This window comes from Procambarus clarkii, chromosome 75 (assembly GCF_040958095.1).
Source record: "Procambarus clarkii isolate CNS0578487 chromosome 75, FALCON_Pclarkii_2.0, whole genome shotgun sequence".
Lineage (NCBI taxonomy): Eukaryota > Metazoa > Arthropoda > Malacostraca > Decapoda > Cambaridae > Procambarus > Procambarus clarkii.
This window is the reverse complement of record NC_091224.1, coordinates 9,465,256-9,478,698: the sequence shown is the minus strand read 5'-3', so window position 1 is coordinate 9,478,698 and position 13,443 is coordinate 9,465,256.

The following is a 13,443-nucleotide window of genomic DNA, read 5'->3' as shown; positions in this document are numbered from 1 at the left end:
ATATATATATATATATATGTATGTATGTATATATGACAGTGTTAGACCACAGAGAAAAATTGAAACAGGAATTTCCTCAAGTACTTTCGTATATTAATACATCTTCAGAAGGTGAAGATGTATTCCTTGACTCCTTCTGATGATTTATTAATATACGAAAGTACTTAAGGAAATTCCTTTTTCAATTTTCCTCCGTGGTCTGACACATTCACATTTTTAATCACGTGTTTACTTTCGTGATACACACACACACAAACACACACACACAAACACACACACACACACACACACACACACACACACACACACACACACACACACACACACACACACACACACACACAGAAGACCCAGTCAAGAGTACGAAAACAACAACATGGCAGTTAACACTATAATTGAGAGGGCAGCCTCTGCTGCCTGTAGAAATAGATCCCATCTGCTCATCATGGGGGACTTCAATCACGGCAGGATTGATTGGGAGAACAAGGAACCGCATGGAAGCGAGGATACGTGGAGAGCCAAACTACTGGAGGTGGTGACTAGAAACTTCTTAACCCAGCATGTCAGAGAACCCACATGGCTGAGAGGAAATGACGAACCAGCGAGACTCGACCTGGTCTTCACCCTGAACGACTCTGACATAAGAGAAATCGGTTTTGAGGACCCAGTAGGAATGAGCGACCACAGTGTATTGGTGTTTGAGTAACTGATTGAAGAAGGGCTATTGAACTCGAGGAGGGATATCGAAACCAAAAGGTTAGCATACCGAAAGGGAAACTATGAGGAGATAAGAAAATTCCTAACAGATATAGCATGGGAAACAGAGCTCAGGGATAAGACGGCCCAAGATATGATGCACTACATCACGCAAAAATGCAAGGCCGCAGCAAACAAGTTTGTCCCAGTCCAAAAGGAAAACAGTGAAATGAAGATGAGAAACCCATGGTTTAATCAGAGATGTAGGCTAGCTAAGCAGCAAAGTAAAAGGGCATGGAGAAACTATAGGAATAACAGGACACTGGAGAGCAGAGAAAGATACCAGAATGCCAGGAATGAATATGTCAGGATGAGAAGAGAGGCAGAAAGACAATACGAAAATGACATCGCAAGCAAGGCAAAGACTCAGCCTAAATTGCTGCATAGCCACATCAGGAGAAAAACAACAGTAAAGGAACAGGTTATGAAATTAGGGATAGGGGCAGAAGGATTCACTACAAACGACAAGGAAGTGTGTGAGGAACTGAATAAGAAATTCCAAGAGGTCCTCACCCTAGAGCAAGGAGAAATCCCAGAGATAAGAGAGGGAATAGTTAACCAGGAACCACTGGAAGAGTTTGAGATTACCATTGGGAAGTAAGGAAGTGTTTACTAGAGTTGGATGTGACAAAGGCTATAGGCCCAGATGGAATCTCCCTTTGGATACTAAAGGAAGGAGCAGAAGAACTGTGCCTCCCACTCTACATAGTGTATAACAAATCACTGGCAACAGGGGAACTGCCAGAAATTTGGAAAGCAGCTAATGTAGTCCCGATATACAAGAAAGGGGATAGACAGGAGGCACTGAATTACAGGCCAGTGTCCCTAACCTGCATACCATGCAAGATGATGGAGAAGATTGTGTGAAGAAAGCTAGTGGAGCACCTGGAGCGAAAGAACTTTGTAACACAGCATCAACATGGATTCAGGGATGGCAGGTCCTGCCTCACAGGGTTACTTGAATTCTACGACCAGGCAACAAAAATAAGGCAAGAAAGAGAAGGGTGGGCAGACTGCATATTTTTGGATTGTCAGAAAGCCTTTGATACAGTGCCGCACAAGAGGCTAGTGAAAAAACTGGAGATACAGGCTGGAGTGAAAGGAAAGGTACTCCGTTGGATACAGGAGTACCTAAGTAACAGGAGACAACGAGTCAGTGTGAGGGGTGAGGTCTCAGATTGGCGAGACGTTACGAGTGGAGTACCGCAGGGGTCGGTCCTTGGACCTATACTGTTTCTGATATATGTAAATGATCTCCCAGAGGGTATAGAATCGTTTCTCTCAATGTTTGCCGATGATGCAAAAATTATGAGGAGGATTGAAACTGAGGACGATAGTAAGAGGCTACAAGATGATCTAGACAGACTGAGTGAATGGTCCAACAAATGGCTGTTGAAGTTCAACCCGAGTAAATGCAAAGTAATGAAAATAGGCAGTGGAAATAGGATGCCAGATACAGGATACAGAATAGGAGATGAAGTACTTAATGAAACGAACAGAGAGAAAGATCTAGGAGTTGATATCACACCAAACCTGTCTCTTGAAGCTCACATAAAAAGAATAACGTCTGCGACATATGCGAGGCTGGCTAACATCAGAACAGCGTTCAGGAACGTGTGTAAGGAATCATTCAGAATCTTGTACACCACATATGTAAGACCAATCCTGGAGTATGCGGCCCCAGCATGGAGCCCGTACCTTGTCAAGCACAAGACGAAGCTGGAAAAAGTCCAAAAGTATGCCATTAGACTAGTCCCAGAACTAAGAGGCATGAGTTACGAGGAAAGGCTGCGGGAAATGCATCTTACGACACTGGAAGACAGAAGAGTAAGGGGAGACATGATCACAACCTACAAAATCCTCAGAGTAATCGACCGGGTAAACAAGGATAAACTATTCAACACTGGTGGGACGCGAACAAGGGGACACAGGTGGAAACTGAGTACCCACGTGAGCCACAGAGACGTTAGAAGGAACTTTTTCAGTGTCAGAGTAATTAACGGATGGAATGCATTAGGCAGTTATGTGGTATAGGCAGACTCCATACACAGTTTAAAATGTAGATATGATAGAGCCCAGTAGGCTCAGGAATCTGTACACCTGTTGATTGACAGTTGGGAGGCGGGACCAAAGAGCCAAAGCTCAACCCCCGCAAGCACAAATAGGTGAGTACACACACACACACACACACACACACACACACACACACATACACATACACACACATACACATACACACACACACACACACACACACACACACACACACACACACACACACACACGCACACACGCACACACATACACACACACACACGCACACACATACACACACACACACACACACACACACACACGCACGCACACACACACACACACACACACACACACACACACACACACACACACATATATATATATATATATATATATATATATATATATATATATATATATATATATATGTCGTACCTAATAGCCAGAACGCACTTCTCAGCCTACTATTCAAGGCCCGATTTGCCTAATAAGCCAAGTTTTCATGAATTAATGTTTTTTCGTCTACCTAACCTACCTAACCTAACCTAACCTAGCTTTTTTTGGCTACCTAACCTAACCTTACCTATATATATAGGTTAGGTTAGGTTAGGTAGGGTTGGTTAGGTTCGGTCATATATCTACGTTAATTTTAACTCCAATAAAAAAAATTGACCTCATACATAGAGAAAAGGGTTGCTTTATCATTTCATAAGAAAAAAATTATAGTAAATATATTAATTCAGGAAAACTTGGCTTATTAGGCAAATCGGGCCTTGAATAGTAGGCTGAGAAGTGAGTTCTGGCTACTAGGTACGACATATATATATATATATATATATATATATATATATATGTAGCCGTCTTTCCTGTAGACATATATTATTAAATATGACCGAAAAAGTAAGATTAATAATTCTAACACGAATTTTCTCGACCTTTCTTACGTTTCGTTTCAATGATGATGGTAATTCAAAAATCAATTCTCGAAAATTCATTTTTATTTCTAGTCTGACGCGACACTTGAGCGTGTTTCGTAAAACTTATTACATTTTCAAAGACTTTAGTTTACACACACACACACAACTTTAACTGAATAGAGCTTAAACATCTTCGAGTTTTTTATACCTACATTTGGGTGAGGTGACATGTTACAATAGTTTTGGATGAGGTGAAAATAAACTTTTTACACAAGACAGAACACGAAACAATGGGTATTAAAGGTAAATAACTGCAGAAGGCCTATTTTTATTGGCCAATATTTCTTGATGCTTCTTTATTGGAGCGGAGTCTTGAAGTGGGTAGAATATAGTTGTGCATTAATTGGCTGTTGATTGCTGGTGTTGACTTCTTGATGTGTTGTGCCTCGCAGATATCAAGCTGCCTGCTATCGCTGTATCTATCGATGATTTCCGTGTTTTTTGTTAAGACTTCTCTGGTGATAGTCTGGTTGTGGGCAGAAATTATATGTTCCTTAATGGAGCCCTATTGCTTATGTATCGTTAATCGCCTGGAAAGAGATGTTGTTGTCTTGCCTATATACTGGGTTCTTTGAGGCTTACAGCCCCCAAGTGGGCATTTGAAGGCATAGACGACGTTGGTCTCTTTCAAAGCGTTCTGCTTTGTGTCTGGAGAGTTTCTCATGAGTAGGTTGGCAGTTTTCTTGGTTTTATAGTAAATAGTCAATTGTATCTTCTAACAAGATACAATTGACGATTTACTTCTAAGATGGAAGTAAAGTAATGTAATGTAGTAATGGTGATGGAAGCTAGCCTCAAACAAGGATAATTTGGTGTCTACATCCTAATTATACCTGGTGGACTAATCGTGCTGTACAATAAGATAAGGAACCTCCTCAATGTATACCAATATATGTAGTTTAATACTGTAGTTTGATTGGCTTCATATATATAAATTTAATATGAATCCCCCCCTAATGTGTAAAGATCGATTTGTGAGATTATTGCAGAAATCCAGTCCACTTAACATCATACAAATTGCTATCGAAATATATAAATTAACGTAAATATAAATTAAATATAAATTCATATAAATTAAATAAATATAAATCTCACAGGTCGGTTCCCACATTATTTGGTCCTTTGAACCGAGATTATATGGTCATCATCGAGCCGGATGATGACTATTTGGTCATCTTTGTACTGGATGAACCAGTTAACCAGTGGATTCATTAAATACACTGGTACTAGTGCAGTGCGATTTATACAATAACAATACAGAGCCAATCAAAGACCGGCAGCCGCAGCCTCAACCGATCTCACGAACCCCTCAGCCCAGCACAACCTTATTCAGCAGTTTCATGGTCACCCACCGATTTGGTGGCGTGTTATTTCTGTGAAGTGACAGCGCTTATTTTGAAGCCAGCCAAATTGGTGGCTGTGTCCTCGCCAGATTACTCACGGATTTTTGTAGTGGTAATTTCGCTAGAGATTATCCACGAATTTTGTGGAGTTAATTTCGCGGGGTCACTAATAATATTTAATACTTCTAGATAATATTAGAAGTTTCATAGAGGCTAATTAGGAGGCTATCATCAATAATTGTGTATATTATTTCTCCAAAATAGGGAACTATTTAATATATATTGCACTAGTGTTCACAATATAATATTTACTAATTGCCAACCCACAACAGGGTAGGATATATATTGGCTAGTGTTTATAGATAACCTAGTCCCATATTACCATTGACTAGTTGAACTATTTATTGGTCATCATAGTCCCATTATTACCATAGTCTAGTTATACTATATTGAACAACCTAGCACCATTAATGAATGGTGCAGACCCTATTTTGGGTGTAATTGTTACCAGCTCGAGTTGAGTTGTGTATATATAATAATTTCCATATAATCATTGCACCTTTGAGTGATTAATTAGTGTCTATACCATCCTAGGGTGATAATCGAGGAGCTAGCCTAAAGGTACTTCCAGTGACACTGGTTTATCACTCAAATCATTAGTGTGTGATTATATATATATATAATGTGTATTAATTTTAAGTGCTAACCTCTAGTAGAGGTAGGATTATCGCCTAGTGAGAGCAGAATTTTATCCTAGGCTACCATCAGTACTTGCTCACAATTTATGAGCTAGTACTATCCAATTAACAAGTCACCATGACTAATCCACAGAAAGCAAAGCGTGCTTTAGTAGCAAGTAAACGTCAACTGACAAGAGATCTCGACCAATATGAACAGTTCTTACATGAGCCTGTAATTAATTATCATCGGTTGAAAATACCACTATTACAGATTCAAACCTAATTGCATATAATGAAAGCAAATAGGAAATCTTACTAAAATCAGGTCCACGACGACGACGACATAATAGGTGAAGATGTGGAACCATTCCTGTCTGACCTAGCACAATATGAAGAAGAAACTCAAGCCAGGTTGGAACATTTACACAGGATTATTGAAGCAGAACAAACAGCAAGTACATCAAATAAAGTATATAATGTTATGGATGATCTGGATCTTTTTGAGAATAAATGTCATGCCAAATTAGATCCTTTAATCAACGAGGATAAAGCCTCACCCACTACAGCTTCACCCATTATTATACCACCAGAAATTAAGCAGTTCTCAGACAATTTATCCACAGTCTCTGTGGATTCTGAAAACCCAATACCTGAGGCTACTAAGTTAACTTGCCTCCAAACTGAAATTAGAGGTGAAGCTGAACCAGTAGTTGAAAATGTAAATGAAAATAGCGACAGCACTAATTTCCCAGTCCAGCTTCCTAGGGATAATGCTGGCAATGAGAAAACTGTCATACATTTAGTAATACAATTGCTGGATTTACCTCAACCTGATCACACTGCTGACTCATTTCAATCCTTCAGCATGGAGTTTGAGTCACTACTAAGAACATTCAGTCTTAAGGTTGATATAACTACTAGTGAATGGATGACCAAAGTAGTCCTTCAACGAAAATTGTCCAGTGATATACTAGATGAATTATACGCACAAGAACATTACACCATCCTGACAGTACAGGACATCACTGAAGGTTTGCATTCCATCATAAACAAACGACGTGCAAATGAGGAAGTTAAAGCCTCATGCAAGCCTTCAGAAATAGAAAATAATAGTCAATTAAAGGGTAAAACAACTACCCCAAATAAACATCAACCAATTACTCTCACATCAAGTTGGAGAAAATCTGACAATGCAGCAGAATCCTCTAAGCCTACTATTACTAGTTCACCCAAACCGGTAACTTCCAAACGTGCAGTAGGCTGGGGGACATGTATGTTCTGCAAAAAGAAACATTCAATATACCGTTGTGCTAATTATCCAGACAGAGACACTCGTATTAAGCGACTCCAGGAATTAGGGAGATGTGCAAGGTGTCTCAAGTCACACAACAAAGACTATTGTGATACCCAATTCAACACCTGCAACAGGTGTAGAAGAGGTAGGCACCATGCAGCACTGTGCAAATATACGAAATTAACGTATTCAAGACCCAAGGCGGAAGACAGCATTCCCAGCACAATACAGTTTTGCAAGGTGCGAGAAACAAAGCATTTCCAATCGGCAAAGTATAAAGGTAATACGACTTTGCCTACTGCCCAAATTACCATCCAGAATAAGAGGGCCAAGGTCCATACCCATGGGTTGTTTGACCAATGTCCCAGAGAACATATGACACCAAAAAGTTGGCAGATGAACTACAATTAAGGCCTGTAGCCCAGACGACAATCAACATCGCAGGGTTTCTAACAGATGCAGGACCTTAAGTCTACCAGGTGGTACAACGATCAGTAAGTTTAGGCAGGTACGTCTGTCAAGTACAAGCCATTGTGGTGGACAAAATACCAGTAGACCTACAAGTTCAAGGTCTGAGAGCAACAGCCAAATTCCTGAGAAATAGAGGAATAAAATTGGCAGATAATATTAAGTCTGATCACCTCACCGACTTTGGTCTCCTTGTAGGGACAGACTACTACCATCGATTCATCGGTAGCCCTACTAAATATCAGGGCATAAACATGCTAAATTCTGCAGGAGGCAAATTACTCTCAGGCCCAGTATTAAGCCTGAGGAGACCTATGCCTGCAGATAAACAATACCAATAGAAATCTAAATTTGTCAGCTGATTATATTTCTCCAGTAGCATTATACTAAGGAGATTACAGCTGACTATAGCAACAGAGGTTGATGAGGCTTTATCATCATTTAAAGCTGAAGCTGAGTTCATGAGGCCTCAGTGGCAAATCAGTGAACAGTAGCCTAAACAGCTACAAGTCACTGCGACCAGTGTCACTGAACCCACTGCAGTCTCAGAACCATACTTGACTTTAATGATGGGCTATTCAATCCTCTGAATCAATTAACTAAATTAAACCCCAATAAATCTTACGACTGATTTTGATACATTTATTATTTAATCAAGATGTATTCCATGGGCCTCAGTGTTTATATATCAGTGACCAGTTACCTGAACAAGATTCAAGTTATATCTAATGTCACTGATTTCACTGCAGTCCCTAAATCATATGTGACTGTAGTACTTGATCACATTCAGTCTTCTGGGTTAAATAATATGTATTTAGGCTATAATTTTAGCCTTTCAAGAGTTAACAGGGGAAATGAAATCGCATTAAACTTCTAACCCCTGCAACTCTAGTACGGAACATCCGTCCTGTACGAACAGATGCACAAATGTGTGATTACTAACAACTAACATCAAATTAATCTAATAATTTGAAGGAGGAGTATCGGTGTTTGTCTGTTCTAAATAGGACTTCGACCCGTGAGCAGCCCCCCGGGGAATTATGTCGGAAAATCCGACACCATTTAATAATAATACATGCAACAGGCAGATAATATTGCTGCTGTTGTATACACAAGTTACCCCTTAGAAAATGTAGCTTGTAGTGGAATTTGCCATCAATAGAAAACAGGATATCATTGCCACATAGTACGATAAATTCACCAGCTATTATGTTGAGAATTATTCTTAAATACATTAGTCTTTGGACATTTACCCGTCCATCATAAAAACATGTCATTTGAATTAACTTAATTATCAGTATCAAAATAAAGTAAATGTGACCCTTCTATCAGTTACTGATATCTGGACAAAGTCCCAAGGCGTCAGTAGTAGGGAGTGATCAGCCATTGTTGTTAGACCAGAGTCGTGGAGCAAATTCAGCTCCTATAATTTCTCTTGGACGAGGTGTTATGGAGATCAGAGTAGTGTTCTGCCATCATCAACTCGCTGTCAGCAACCACAAGGGAAGTGTCTTTCCGAAACCCGTTTATCTAATCATTTCTGGCCAGTTAATGTTAGTAGATATTGGGCGAGCCGGTGAGAACATAAATAATCGACTCAATAAAGGTAATTAAGCCTTGGTCCTTATTATCTATTATACAGTGTTTTCTCTGATATAGCTGTCATATATTAGGATTCTGGCTTTACAGCTAGCGCACTTTGACAGGAACAAGAATAGGAAGCAAGACATGATACATCAGTTACTGGGTGATGGAAGCTAGCCTTAAACGAGGATAATTTGGTGTCTACATCCTAGTTATACCTGGTGGACTAAGCCTGCTGTACAATAAGATAAGGAACCTTCTCAATGTATACCAATATATGTAGTTTAATACTGTAGTTTGATTGGCTGCATATATATAAATTTATTATAACCCCCCCCCCCCGAATGTGTAAGGATCGATTTGTGAGATTATTGCAGAAATACAGTCCACTTAACATCATACCAATTGCTATCGAAATATATAAATTAACGTAAATATAAATTAAATATAAATTCATATAAATAAATATAAATCTCACAGGTCGGTTCCCACACATACCGTTCATTTCGTGAGTATAGCTTACCTTTTTCTTTTTTAATATTTTCATTTCATTTTTTAACTGTATTTTTATATTTCAGAAATGGGAACATCAGACCATTTGGGAAGGCATCAGATGAGGGAGTGGGGAATGGTGGGGATGACGAGGTGACGGAAGTGAGAGATGGTGGGGATGACAAGGGGACAAGGGAGAGGGTAATGGCGGGGGAAGGTCAAGGTGACGAGGGAGTTTGGGATGGTGGGGATGAGGGGATGGGGGAATGGAGAATGGTGGGGAGGACAAAGGGACAGGGGAGTGGGGCATGGTAGGAAGAAAGAAAGGATGGTGGAATGGGGAATGGTGGGGAGGACGAGGGGATGGTGGAGTGGAGAATGGTTGGGAGGCCAAAGAGACGGGTGAGGGGGGAATGGTGGGGAGGACTGGGGGACGGAAGGTTGCTGTGGCTTTCAAACGCACATGCATTGTTGAGCCACAGCAATGCATAGCCAGGTACTGCTAGTATATGTATGTATGTATATATATATATATATATATATATATATATATATATATATATATATATATATATATATATATATATATATATATATATATATATATTAGTATATTTTGGTAGCAGTCTTTCCCTTAGACATATATTATTAAATATGACCGAAAAAGTAAGATTAATAATTCTAACACGAATTTTCTCAATCTTTCGTACATTTCTTTTCACTGTTGGAGGTAAATAAAAAATCAATTCTCCAAAATTCATTTTTATTTCTAGTCTGACGCGACACGAGCGCGTTTCGTAAAACTTATTACATTTTCAAAGACTTTTAGTTTACAAATACACAACTGAATAGAACTTACGCATCTCCGATTTTATATCTGCATTTGAGTGAGGTGGATGGGGTGAGGTGGCATTAATAGGGTATTAATTTCTTCAACTCAGGTGGATGGGGTGAGGTGGCATTAATAGGGTATTAATTTCTTCAACTCAAGACAGAACAAGAGGTGGCATTAATAGGGTATTAATTTCATCAACACAAGACAGAACACGAAACAATGGGTATTGAATAGAAGTGTTTGTAGAAAGCCTATGGGTCCATATTTCTTGATGCTTCTATATTGGAGCGGAGTCTTGAGGTGGGTAGAATATAGTTGTGCATTAATTGGCTGTTGATTGCTGGTGTTGAATTCTAGATGTGTAGTGCCTCGCAAACGTCAAGCCGCCTGCTATCGCTGTATCTATCGATGATTTCTGTGTTGTTTACTAGGATTTCTCTGGCGATGGTTTGGTTGTGGGAAGAGATTATATGTTCCTTAATGGAGCCCTGTTGCTTATGCATCGTTAAACGCCTAGAAAGAGATGTTGTTGTCTTGCCTATATACTGGGTTTTTTGGAGCTTACAGTCCCCAAGAGGGCATTTGAAGGCATAGACGACGTTAGTCTCTTTTGAAGCGTTCTGTTTTGTGTCTGGAGAGTTTCTCATGAGTAGGCTGGCCGTTTTTCTGGTTTTATAGTAAATCGTCAGTTGTATCCTCTGATTTCTGTCTGTAGGGATAACGATTCTATTAACAATATCTTTCAGGACCCTTTCCTCCCTTTTATGAGCTGTGGAAAAGAAGTTCCTGTAAAACAGTCTAATAGGGGGTATAGGTGTTGTGTTATTTGTCTCTTCAGAGGTTGCATGGCGTTTCACTTTCCTTCTTATGATGTCTTCGACGAAACCATTGGAGAAGCCGTTGTTGACTAGGACCTGCCTTACACTACAGAGTTCTTCGTCGACTTGCTTCCATTCTGAGCTGTGGCTGAGAGCACTGTCGACATATGCGTTAACAACACTCCTCTTGTACCTGTCTGGGCAGTCGCTGTTGGCACCTAGGCACATTCCTATGTTCGTTTCCTTAGTGTAGACTGCAGTGTGGAAACCTCCGCTCTTTTCCATGACTGTTACATCTAGAAAGGGCAGCTTCCCATCCTTTTCCATCTCGTAAGTGAAACGCAGCACGGAACTCTGCTCAAATGCCTCCTTCAGCTCCTGCAGATGTCTGACATCAGGTACCTGTGTAAAAATGTCGTCAACATACCTGCAGTGTATGGCTGGTTTCAAGTTCATGTCGACTAAGACTTTTTGCTCGATGGTACCCATGTAGAAGTTTGCAAACAGGACACCTAGGGGAGAACCCATGGCGACCCCATCTACTTGCTTATACATGTGCCCATCCGGGCTCAAGAAGGGTGCCTCTTTAGTAGAAGCTTGGAGTAGTTTCCTCAGAATATTTTCTGGTATGTCAAGAGGAGTACAGGCTGGATCACGATACACTCTGTCGGCTATCATCCCGATTGTCTCGTCCACAGGTACGTTGGTAAAGAGCGATTCTACGTCCAACGAGGCTCTTATCCCTGTGGCCCGTGTGCCCCGCAGTAAGTCAACAAATTCCTTTGGAGACTTCAGGCTGAAGGCGCAGGGATCATAAGGAGCCAGCAGGCCGTTGAGTCGCTTCGCCAGTCTGTACGTGGGTGTGGGTATCTGGCTAATGATTGGCCGAAGTGGGTTTCCAGGCTTGTGTGTCTTGACATTTCCATACGCATATCCAGGTTTATATTCCAGGTTTATATAGGGGAATATAAACCTGGATATATATATATATATATATATATATATATATATATATATATATATATATATATATATATATATATATAACTATATATATATATATAAGTATATTTTGGTAGCAGTCTTTCCTGTAGACATATATTATTAAATATGACCGAAAAAGTAAGATTAATAATTCTAACACGAATTTTCTCAATCTTTCGTACATTACGCTTCACTGTTGGAGGTAAATCAAAAATCAATTCTCCAAAATTCATTTTTATTTCTAGTCTGACGCGACACGGGCGCGTTTCATAAAACTTATTGCATTTTCAAAGACTTTAGTTCACAAATACACAACTGAATAGAACTTACGTATCTCCGATTTTATATCTACATTTGAGTGAGGTGGAAGAGGTGATGTGGCATTAACACAAGACAGAACAAAATGTGGTATTAATAGGGTATTAATTTCATCAACACAAGACAGAACAAGAGTATTAATAGGGTAATAATTTCATCAACACAAGACAGAACACGAAACAATGGATATTGAATAGAAGTGTTTGTAGAAAGCCTATTGGTCCATATTTCTTGATGCTTCTATATTGGAGCGGAGTCTTGAGGTGGGTAGAATATAGTTGTGCAATAATTGGCTGTTGATTGCTGGTGTTGACTTCTTGATGTGTAGTGCCTCGCAAACGTCAAGCCGCCTGCTATCGCTGTATCTATCGATGATTTCTGTGTTGTTTACTAGGATTTCTCTGGCGATGGTTTGGTTGTGGGAAGAGATTATATGTTCCTTAATGGAGCCCTGTTGCTTATGCATCGTTAAATGCCTAGAAAGAGATGTTGTTGTCTTGCCTATATACTGGGTTTTTTGGAGCTTACAGTCCCCAAGTGGGCATTTGAAGGCATAGACGACGTTAGTCTCTTTTAAAGCGTTCTGTTTTGTGTCTGGAGAGTTTCTCATGAGTAGGCTGGCCGTTTTTCTGGTTTTATAGTAAATCGTCAGTTGTATCCTCTGATTTTTGTCTGTAGGGATAACGTTTCTATTAACAATATCTTTCAGGACCCTTTCCTCCGTTTTATGAGCTGTGGAAAAGAAGTTCCTGTAAAATAGTCTAATAGGGGGTATAGGTGTTGTGTTAGTTGTCTCTTCAGAGGTTGCATGGCTTTTCACTTTCCTTCTTATGATGTCTTCGACGAAACCATTGGAG